Source organism: Ovis aries, chromosome 1 (assembly GCF_016772045.2).
Source record: "Ovis aries strain OAR_USU_Benz2616 breed Rambouillet chromosome 1, ARS-UI_Ramb_v3.0, whole genome shotgun sequence".
Taxonomy (NCBI): domain Eukaryota; kingdom Metazoa; phylum Chordata; class Mammalia; order Artiodactyla; family Bovidae; genus Ovis; species Ovis aries.
The window spans coordinates 146161830-146174115 of NC_056054.1; the positions used below are offsets into that span (position 1 = coordinate 146161830).

At 37.7% G+C, this 12286-nt stretch overlaps 1 pseudogene; it reads left to right on the forward strand.

The window, feature by feature from the left end:
• Positions 1 to 2699: 2699 nt before the first annotated feature.
• LOC114110950 (U2 spliceosomal RNA) lies at positions 2700 to 2845 on the forward strand (annotated as a pseudogene).
• The last annotated feature ends 9441 nt before the right edge of the window (positions 2846 to 12286 follow it).

A 12286-nucleotide genomic window follows, 5' to 3' on the forward strand; every position in this document is an offset into this window, starting at 1 on the left:
GAATTGAACTCCTGTTCCCTGCATTGGCAGGCAGATTCTTATCTACTGTGCCACCAGGGAAATCTAGAAGACTCTTTTTTTTTTTTTTTAAGTTAACATTTATTACTTTTTGAAACTGATTTCTTAGTTGCCAGTTGCTTGAAAAATATCCCAAGAAAACATGAGAACAGTTTCAGCCTAAATATATGAAGCTAACTGACAGAAGATGTAGCTGCAAATACAGTGCTGAATCATATTTTTTAATCTACTTACTGGGATCCTAAACACTGCTGACTAATATTTTAATAGTCTTCTCTTAGCATAAGTTTAGGAACACTTCAAAATTTATTTGTGCACCAGTTCAGTTCAGTCTGTCAGTCATGTCCAACTTTTCCCAACCCCATGGTATGCAGCATACCAAGCTTCCCTGTCCATCACCAGCTCCTAGAGCTTGCTCAAACTCGTGTCCATTGAGTCAGTGATGACATCCAACAGTCTCATCCTCTGTCATCCCCTTCTCCTCCTGCCTGCAAAGTATCAGGGTCTTTTCCAATGAGTTAGTTCTTTGCTTCAGGTGACCAAAGTATTGGAGTTTCAGCTTCACCATCATTCCTTCCAATGAATATTCAGGACTGATTTCCTTGAGGATTGACTGGCTTGATCTCCTAGCAGTCCAGGGGACTCTCAAGAGTCTTCTCCAACACCACAGTTCGAAAGCATCAATTCTTTAGTGCTCAACTTTCTCTATGGTCCAACTCTCACATCCATACATGACTACTGGAAAAACCATAGCATTGACTAGACAGACCTTTTTTGGAAAAGTAATGTCTCAGCTTTTTAATATGCTGTCCAAGTTTGTCATAGATTTTCTTCCAAGGAGCAAATGTCTTTTTAATTTCATGGCTGCAGTCACTATCTGCAGTGATTCTGGAGGCCAAGAAAAGAAATCTGTCACTGTTTCCATTGTTTCCCCATGTATTTTCCATGATGTGATGGGACTGGATGCCATGATCTTACTTTTTGAATGTTGAGTTTTAAACCAGTTTTTTCTTTTTACTTTCACTCTTCTCTTTCACTTTTTTTAGGTAGTTAGAATAGGAAAAAGGAGTCCAAAATGCTGGTGGCTAAATGGGAAAAGCCTGTGAAAATGGAGCAAAAGAAAACCCACGGACTGGAGTGAAAACTTCAGGTGAAAAAAAATACCCCTTTCTTGGCTAGCCCAATATGCACAGGGAAGGCTCAGCAGAGAGGAGACAAATGAATAAAAGGAGGAAGCCAAGACAGATTGAGGCCTCTCCTTTGGGGTCAGTCTGCCCTCAGGCATCGAGGTTGTACTATCCTTTGCTTGCCAAATAAAACTGAGCTGTAACCAAGCCGTAACACTGGTCCACTGTTTCAAATGTTTGCTGCAGCAAGACAGAACTGAGGAAATTATACACTCCCCTGACAGTTTCATCAAGAGGCACTTCAGATTTGTGCACTGAAAGGAGGTTTTCTAAAATAAAGTGGTCATAATCCCCACTGAGCTTACAAATCATGTTTATTATAATGTTATACATGTATTCATGTGTGCTGTTAAAAAATACAAATGATGCCAATTTTTGAGAAGATTGTATATGTTTATAAAGTGAAAGTGAAGTCACTCAATCGTGTCCGACTCTTTGCGATCCCATGGACTGTAGCCTACCAGGCTTCTCCGTCCATGGGATTTTCCAGGCTTCGCGACCCAAGGATCAAACTCAGGTCTCCTGCATTGCGGGCAGCCGCTGTACTGTCTGAGCCACTAGGGAAGCCTACATGTTTATGACATCTATGTAAATATATATTTGACTTTAATGTCAAGAATAATTTTAAATAACTCTTACTTTCATCCACCAGTTATTTCATTAACTGAACAGTTACACTTATTCTAATCTATAATTTCTAACAACATAGTGAAAAGTTACTACATCTCAAACTTATCTGGATCTGAAATTAATGTATTTCTTTGCTAGATCATTTAATGCTAGTTCTTTTATATCTCCTCACCCTGTTTCAGATCATTTGTTTCTTTTAGCATTAATAAACTCATTAGTCTAAAAAAGTTTATTGTTTAAATAGTGTTTTCATGTGATGATAAAAATCTGCAAAATCGTTTGTTCATTGTTATGACCAAAATTCAGTTATTGGCATTGAGGTAATCACTCTACTTTAATTATGCTGCCTACAAAGGCTTACAGTACCTTCAGTTCTGAACAGAAGACTCATTAAAGCAATTCACCTCAAACTATTAAACTAAGAAATTAATGGCTCTGTCTACTGTGGCTCTTTCTGGCAGATTAGTTGAATAAGATAAAGTTTTATGTAAAGCACATTCTTTTTACTTTGTCCTTGCTTTGCAATCTATCTTGAGGTTTGATGACCTTCCTTCCAACTCATCATTCTAATCAAACTTTCTAACTTGTATTAGCTACTTCCTGTGGTGTGCATTTTATTTGAGTGAATGTGTATTTGTGTGTGTATATCTATTTAGGGCATAGAAGTTGTCACATGAAAAACAGTCTCAAGGAGTCATATGACAAGATGAAAGAGTATAAACATTAGTGAAAGAAAAATAAAATGGATTCCTCCCCCCATCCCCTGGTTTACAGCTTTGTCTTTTGGACCAAGAACTTACCTAATTCTTCTTGCCTGATGCAACATATAACAACTTGCTTTTAGAAAGGGATTTGGTTTGATGAAGTGCTTCTCAGCCTTTTGGCTAAGATCAAGTATAAGTATCTGTTTTTTTTCAGTTTGATATCTGATATATCCTCTATCTGACTTTCCTTGTGGCTCAGCTGGTAAAGAATCCACCTGCAATGTTGGAGACCTGGATTCAATTCTTGGGTTGGGAAGATTCCCTGGAGAAGGGAATGGCAACTCACTCCAGTATTCTGGCCTAGAGAATTCCATGGACTGTATTAGGATTTCAAAGAATCAAACATGAGGTTGCAAAGAATCAAACATGACTGAGTGACTTTCACTTCACTTTTATGAATTCATTCATACTGAGACGTAAATGATGCTTTCATCAAATATTGCTAAAGGACCGGGGTTTTAAATTTTAAAATAAATACCACTATAATTATTAATATAAATGTTCATGCTGAGTTCAGTATAAATTAACATTGTTCTTCAAAGATGCTACCAACATGATGATTATAATGTATAGTTTATATTAAGAAATACAAGGGTAAGACTCATCCCATTAGTTTGAAAAAACATTCTCTTTTATTTAATGACAATTCTTTGAGGTGGCTAATATTATTCCTGTTTTGCATATTTGCATCCTTAGAGAAGTCTCCCTGTAATTTTTAAAATGACATTGTTGAGGCAATTAGTAAATGCTTTTAAATCACTTAATTATTGGCAGGCAAGGGTGGTGGTGCAGAGTCCTTGCATTCATAGTTCAAACTTTAGTTAAAATATATTCCATACAGAATGCATACTCTTACTTACTTATATTTTCACTATTCCATGCATACTCTCACTTATTTATATTTTGAAACATAATAACACCTGTAAACTCTGAATGGAGGAGATGAGGTAAGTGGGCCTGTATGGCTATGAGTTTCTTGAGTTTCTTAATTTTCTTAAATTTTATATGAAATGGTACAATTTTAATACTGACTAAACAGTGAAATGTTAAAGATATACACTGAAACCCTAGGCACTGAATATATTGCAAAAAAAGTTTGTTGTTGTTTAGTTGCTAAGTCATGTCCGACTCTTTTGTGACCCCATGGACTATAGTTTGCCAGTCTCCTGTGTCCATGGATTTCGCAGGCAAGAATACTGGAGGAGTTAATATTTCCTTCTTCAGGGTTCTTCACAACCCAGGAATTGAACCTGTGTCTCCTGCATTGGCAGGCAGACTCTTTACCATTGAGCCACCTGGGTTAGCCAAAATCAAATAGTTAAATAAAAATGGAATTCTAAACAATGAAAATAACACAAAACTGCAGAGGAAATTTTAGAATGAACAAATTCCATGAAGAATCAACATATCAAACCTTTATATAAGATTAGTAGAAAACTTTAATATTTCTACATATATTAAATAAACTAAATTTATTATCAAAACTTATTCACAAAGAAAGCTGCAGCCCTAGGTAGGCTCACAGGTGAATTCTAGCAAATATTTGAGGGATACATAATACAAATCCTACACAAACTGTTTCAGAAAATTGAGTAGAAAATACTTTCAATTTGTTTAATAAAACACTAGTTACCCTGATAACAAAATTAAACAAAGTTATTACAAGGAAAAAAAAAAACTACAGACAACTATATTTTATGAAAAAAGGATGAATATCAGCTAATAAAATTCTGCAATTTTATACTGACCAAGAGGGTAATAATAACAGGAATGCTAAGTTGGTTTAAACACTTAAAAAATTCAAAGTAGAGCTAGAACCCTCTTAGCACCGCCAACATTCATGTCATGGGTAACCTGTGAAAGAAACAGTTATCAGTCATCCTTGGTTGCATATGCACTTGGCCCAAGATTCAGAAAAGCTGAAATGGAGATCGTTGGAAAACTAGAGAAGCTACAGTTCCCATTGCTACCCCAAACTCACAAAGTAAGGCGCCAGTAAATTAAAAAAAAAAAATTAATACAGCTTACCCCATTATCAGGATAACACTCATATAATAATTTCAATAAGTTAAGAAAACCTTTAAATGATTCAATGTCCATTTATTATAAAAGCTCTCAGCAAAGATGAATAGAAAGAACATCTTTGATTTGATGAAAAGAATACACAAATTCCTTCAGCTAACATGACACATAGGATCAAGATGAACCACTTTCCCCATAAGATCAGAAATGAGACAAGTGTTTCTGCCTGCACAACTGATATTCAATATGCTACTGGAAATCTTTCCCAATGCAATCAATTCAGCTCAGTTTAGTCGCTCAATCATGTCTGACTCTTTGCAACCCCATAAAACGCAGCATGCCAGGCCTCCCTGTCCATCACCAACTCCTGGAGTTTATCCAAACTCATGTCAATTGAGTCCATGATTCCGTCCAACCATCTCATCCTCTGTGGTCCCCTCTTTCTTCAGCTCCCAATCCCTCCCAGCATCAGAGCCTTTTCCAATGACTGAACTCTTCGCATCAGGTGGCCAAAGTATTGGAGTTTCAGCTTCAACATCAGTCTTTCCAATCAACACCCAGGACCAGTCTCCTTTAGGATGGACTGGTTGGATCTTCTTGCAGTCAAAGGGACTCTCAAGGGTCTTCTCCAACACCACAGTTCAAAAGCATCAATTCTTCAGCACTCAGTTTTCTTTACAGTCTCACATCCATGCATGACTACTGGAAAAACCATAGCCTTGACTAGATGGACATTTGTTGGCAAAGTGATGTCTCTGCTTTTCAATATACTGTCTAGGTTGGTCATAATTTTTCTTCTGAGTATGCATCTTTTACTTTCATGGCTGCATCACCATCTGCAGTGATTTTGGAGACCCAAAAAATAAGGTCTGCCACTGTTTCCACTGTTTCCCCATCTATTTCCCATGAAGTGATGGGACCAGATGCCATGATCTTCATTTTCTGAATGTTGAGCTTTAAGCCAACTTTTTCACTCTCCACTTTCACTTTCCTCAAGAGGCTTTTTAGTTCCTCTTCACTTTCTGCCATAAGGGTGGTGTCATCTGCATATCTGGGGTTATTGATATTTCTCCTGGCAATTTTGATTCCAGGCAATTTTGCTTCTTTCAGCCCAGCATTTTTTCATGATGTACTTACTCTGCATATAAGTTAAATAAGCAGGGTGACAATTTACAGTCTTGACGTTCTCCTTTTCCTATTTGGAACCAGTCTGTTGTTCCATGTCCACTTCTAACTGTTGCTTCCTGACCTGCATACAGATTTCTCAAGAGACAGGTCAGGTGGTCTGGTATTCCCATGTCTTTCAGAATTTTTCACAGTTTATTGTGATCCCAGAGTCAAAGGCTTTGGTATAGTCAATAAAGCAGAAGTAGATGTTTTTCTGGAACTCTCTTGTTTTATCGATGATCCAGTGGATGTTGGCAATTTGATCTCCTATTTCTCTGCCTTTTCTAAAACCAGCTTGAACATCTGGAAGTTCACAGTATATGTATTGCTGAACCTGGCTTGGAGAATTTTGAGCATTACTTTACTAGTATGTAAGATGAGTGCAGCTGTTTGGCAGTTTGACCACTCTTTGGTATTTTCTTTCTTTGGAATTGGAATGAAAACTGACCTTTTCCAGTCCTGTGGCCACTGCTGTTTTCAAAATTTGCTGACATATTGAGTGCAGCACTTTCACACCATCATCTTTTATGATTTGAAATAATTCAACTGGAATTCCATCACCTCCACTAGCTTTGTTCATAGTGATGCTTCCTAAAGTCCACCTGACTTCACATTCCAGGATGTCTGGCTCTAGGTGAGTCATCACACCATCGTGATTATCTGGGTTGTGAACATGTTTTTTGTACATTTCTTCTGTGTATTCTTGGCACCTTTTCTTAATATCTTCTGCTTCTGTTAGGTCCATATCACTTCTGTCCTTTATTGAGCCCATCTTTGGAGATCAGCCTTGGGATTTCTTTGGAAGGAATGATGCTAAAGCTGAAACTCCAGTACTTTGGCCACCTCATGCGAAGAATTGACTCATTGGAAAAGACTCTGATGCTGGGAGGGATTGGGGGCAGGAGGAGAAGGGGACGACAGAGGATGAGATGGCTGGATGGCATCACTGACTCAATGGACATGAGTTTGAGTGAACTCCGGGAGTTGGTGATGGACAGGGAGGCCTGGTGTTCTGCAATTCATGGGGTCGCAAAGAGTCGGACACGACTGAGCTACTGAACTGAACTGAACTGAACTTGTATGAAATGTTCCCATGGTATCTCCAATTTTTTTGAAGAGATCTCTAGTCTTTCCCATTCTATTGTTTTCCTCTATTTCTTTGCATTGATTGCTTAGATAGGCTTTATCTCTCCTGGCTATTCTTTGTAACTCTGCATTCAAATGGGTATATCTTTCCTTTTCTCTTTGCTTTTCACTTCTTTTCACAGCTATTTGTAAGGCCTCCTCAGACAGCCATTTTGCTTTTTTTGCAGTTCTTTTTCTTGGGCATGGTCTTGATCCCTGTCTCCTGTACAATGTCATGAACCTCCATCCATAGTTCATCAGGGACTCTGTCTATCAGATCTAGTTCCTTAAATCTATTTCTCACCTCCACTGTATAATCATAAGGGATTTGATTTAGGTCATACCTGAATGGTCTACTAGTTTTCCCTACTTCAATTTAAATCTGAATTTGGCAAAAAGGAGTTCATGATCCAAGCCACAGTCAGCTCCTGGTCTTGTTTATGCTGGCTATATAGAGCTTCTCCATCTTTGGCTGCAAAGAATATAATCAATCTGATTTCAGTGTTGACCATCTGGTGACGTCCATGTGTAGAGTCTTCTCTTGTGTTGTTGGAAGAGGGTGTTTGCTATGACCAGTGCATTCTCTTGGCAAAACTCTACTAGCCTTTGCCCTGCTTCATTCTGTACTCCAAGGCCTAATTTTCCTGTTACTCCAGATGTTTCTTGACTTCCTAGTTTTGCATTCCAGTCCCCTATAATGAAAAGGACATCTTCTTTGGGTGTTAGTTCTAGAAGGTCTTGTAGGTCGCCATAGAACCATTCAACTTCAGCTTGTTCAGCATTACTGTTTGGGACATAAACTTGAGTTACCATGGTATTGAATGGCTTGCCTTTGAAACGAACAAAGATCATTCGGTCATTTTGGATACTGCATCCATGTACTGTATTTTGGACTCTTTTGTTGACTGTAATGGCTACTCCATTTCTTTTAAGGGGTTCTTTCCCTAAGTAGTAGATATATTGGTCATCTGAGTTAAATTCATCCATTGCAGTCCATTTTAGTTCGCTGATTCCTAGAATGTCTTGCCATCTCCTGTTTGACCACTTCTAATTTGCTTGATTCATGGACCTAACATTCCAGTTTCCTATGCAATATTGTTTTTTATAGCACCAGACCTTGCTTCTATCACCAGTCAAACCCATAACTGGGTGTTGTTTTTGCTTTGCCTTCATCCCTTCATTCTTTCTGGAGTTATTTCTCCACTGATCTCCAGAAGCATATCGGGCACCTACTGACCCGGGGGGTTCCAAGGTAAGAGAAACCCAAGTAAGACAGTAGGTGCTGAGAGAGGGCATCAGAGGGCAGACACACTGAAACCACAATCACAGGAAACTAGCCAGTCTGATCACATGGACCACAGCCTTGTCTAACTCAATGAAACTGAGCCATGCTGTGTGATGCCACATAAGACAGATGGGTCATGGTGGAGAGGTCTGACAGAATGTGGTCCACTGGAGAAGGGAATGGCAAACCACTTCAGTATTCTTGATTTGAGAATCCAATGCAATAAGTAAGAAAATACACTATAAGATAAATAAACCTTAAAGGAGGTAGTAAAACATTCGTTAAACACATATGACAATTTTCTTTTTTAAATGTAAGATATGTTAAGGTATCTATAAAGGAAGTGCTACAATTACTAAATGAATTTAGCAAATTAACTGGATATGGGATCAGTATACACAATAATAATTTTTTATATAAAGAACAAAAAACAACTGGAAAATAACACTGACAATTAAAATTTGCATTTAGAATAAAAAAAAGAATAGGATTAAAAAACAAAATATTAAGAATAAAATAATAAAAGTACAAACTTTTTACACTGAATGCTCCAAAATATTGCTGACAAAAATTAAAGGACCTCTAAATAAGGGATGTACAATATTCATGGACCAAAAGACTCAATATTGTTAAGTGTCACTGATCCCCAAATTAAACTATAGATTCAATGCAATTCCAATTCTGATTACCCCAGGCTCTTTGGGGAGAAATTTGCAAGTTGATTCCAAAATTTAGGTAGAAATTAAAAGACCCAGAATATCCTAAACATTCTTCTAAAAGAAGAGCTAAGTTGGGTAACTTATACTAGCTGACTTTAAGATTTGCTATAAACGTAGCAAATAAAGTGTGCATGCTGTCACTACAGTCATATTTGACTCTTTGCAACCCATGGACTATAGCAAGTGGAGCTCCTCTGTCCATGGGATTCTCCAGGCAAGAATACTAGGGTGGGTTGCCAGGCCCTCCTCCAGGGAATCTTCTTAATTTGGGAATCGAACCCAAGTTTCTTAATGTCTCCTGCATTGGTAAGTGGGTTCTTTACCACTAGCACTATCTGAGACTGCTACTGCTGCTGTTAAGTCGCTTCAGTCATGTCCGACTCTGTGCGACCCCATAGACGGCAGGCCACCAGTTTCCCCCTCCCTAGGATTCTCCAGGCAAGAATACTGGAGTGGGTTGCCATTTCCTGATCTAAAGCTAAATGAGATCAACTTGTTTCATTGACTAAAGAACTCAGAAGTAGTCCCATTTAAAATTAATTTTTACTTAATTCCATCAGTGTTTGATAGAGGGTTAAACATTCTAATGGGAAATGAATATCCATAAAGAAAACATAATAACAAAACAATTCAAACTCAAAGTCACACAATACATTGAAATTAATTTAGGATGAATCATAGACTTGTTTGTAAAAGTGAAGACTATAATGCTGAATCCATATTCTATAGGAGGAAAGTTTTGTTACCAAGTGTAGAGCAAGGTGTATTACAGAAGGCACAGAAATGAATAATTATAAAAGGCAAATGATAAACTTTATCAAAGTGTAAAAACTTTGGCCCATTAAAAGATTCTCTTAAGAAAAAGGATAAACTACAGACTGGGAACAACTATTTACAAGTGTATTATCTATCAAACGATCAATATTGTAAGGGCCTAGAATGATTCCTCCCAAAATGTCACCTTTGCATGTTAGCCAAAGATAATCAAGAACCTGTGGATTCAAGAGAAACTACTAGCCCTCCCTTAACTAACTAGAAGAATTTAAATTGGTGATTTTTCCCAAGAAAGAGAGTTATAACTGGAGATAAATTGTATCTAAATTGCCCCATCTGTGTGGCAAAGCAAACATCTAATTATCAAACACTGACTTTTCTTTTTATCATCCTGTGAATGAGGCCTCTATCTCATTCTCTACTTCAGAATAGTATATATAACTCATTTCACCTTTCTCTTTTGGGACAATTCACATACATGAGGTTCCTGTATGTATAAATTTGATTTTCTCCTGTTAATCTGTCTCATGTCAATTTAATTCTTTAGATCAGCTAGAAGGACCTAGAAGAGTATAGGAATGTTTTTTTCCTCTCTGACAGTATCCGGAATTCATAATGAAATCTTACAAGTCAATAATAAAATATCAAGCAACTCATTTTAATTGGGCAGATTATTTGAACAGACATTACATAGATAAAGCTACGTAAATGGCCATACACACATGAAAAAGTGCTCAAGATCAAATCGTTGGGGAAGTTCAAATTAAAACCACAACAGTAGATTACACAGCCACTGAAATAATTAAAATTCCAAGGAATGAAAACACTAAATTTTGATAAGGCTGATGAGCAACAAGAATTTTAATATATTATTTGTAGTATTACAAAATGAGGCAACTACCCTTGGTAATTTAAAATGATACAACTACCTTTGGCAACTTCTATAAAACTAAACACAATAAAACCCTTCTTTTTCATTGCTGGTTTGGAATACTCTTTCATTACTGCTGTTACTTCCTCTTTTGAAGTCCATGATAGCCTCCATATTCCTTCATTTCGAAATCCTGTGGCTAATGTTTATTGCTATACAGATGTATCTTGATGATTTTAGTGACGAGTTTTCTTTCTTAGATTGTTTTATGCCTTTCTACTTAGTGCTTTTATTGACTGCTTTGATAACCTATATGGCACAAGAGTTCTTTGACCTCAACTGCAATGACTTACAATTAGAGAGTTGCCATCTGGTAAATCCCCATCTCAGAGTATGCCTGTAGTTAGAACTTGAATGATTTTTCTTTGACTTATAGTTTTTAATTCTTTCCATTTCCCACTTTTACATCTGCTCTGAGGCTTTTTGACTCTTGGCTCCCATTGTGACCTCTGATCCTTCACCACCTGTTCATTTTCCTGTGTTTTTTTTCCCTCTGTCTTCACTATTGGGACCTAGCACTGGCCTTGAAACTGGAGACCTTCCATAAATGTTAAACTGAAATGAATCCACTCACTTCTCTGGTTTGGCTGCATACTGTAATCTGTCATCTCAATATCTCCTTTAGGGCACCCCAGAATCACTCATCCCCTTGGCCTGTACTGCGTTTCTAAACTCTTAATCACTCTTACCTGTGGTTTCTTCTGTTTTCTCTTCCACCTTGTTGAAAGTTGATGTAAAAAGTCTATAAAAGTGACTGATTACATTTAATAATTGCTATAGTTATCACAGAGAGCTCTATCTAGCTGTACCTCAATAGCCCTTATATTCATTTTGTGCCCTATTCCTTTCCTACCCTCTACAGTAGCTATTCTAATGTTTTAAAGTTTCTTCAAATCTTTTATTCCCAGCCTTTTTTCTTTTCTTAGGAAAGTAATGACTCTCCTGCTTTCCAGCATTAAGAATTCAATGCTTGATCCCTTTTTATCCTTGCTTTCTCATAGCTCAGTTGGTAAAGAATCTGCCTGCAATGCAGGAGACCCCAGTTTGATTCCTGGGTTGGGAAGATCCTCTGGAGAAGGGATAGGCTATCCCACTTCAGTATTCTTGGGCTTTCCTTGTGGCTCAGCTGGTAAAGAATCCTCTTGGAATGCGGGAGACCTGGGTTCGATCCATGGGTTGGAAAGATCCCCTGGAGAAGGGAAAGGCTACCCACTCCAGTATTCTTGCCTGGAGAAGTCCATGGACTGTATAGTCTTTGGGGTCACAAAGAGTTGGACATGACCGAGCAACTTTCACTTTCACCACAAAAAAGGAAGTTTTAGCAGGAACTGCCACCCTCCCCTGCAGGTTACATTTTTTATATTATTTGCATTACTGTCCTTTACCACTTTGTATAAAGTTACTCAGCTCTCTTTTCTCAAAAAGTAAATACACCTTTGCCACTCAACAATTTTTTCCCTGGTACTGCCCCCCCCCTCCCCAACACTATCAACTCTAATAAGTTAAAGACAGGCTTGCACTCATTATTTCTACTTCTTCAACTATAAATTCATAGTCCCTTAACCACTTAAGTGCCACCATTTGTGGAAGCTGCTTTCAGGAAGGCCGCCTCTGACCTTTCACCAAAATCAATTTTTTTTTTCTCTTTTCTTATCTTTGTACTA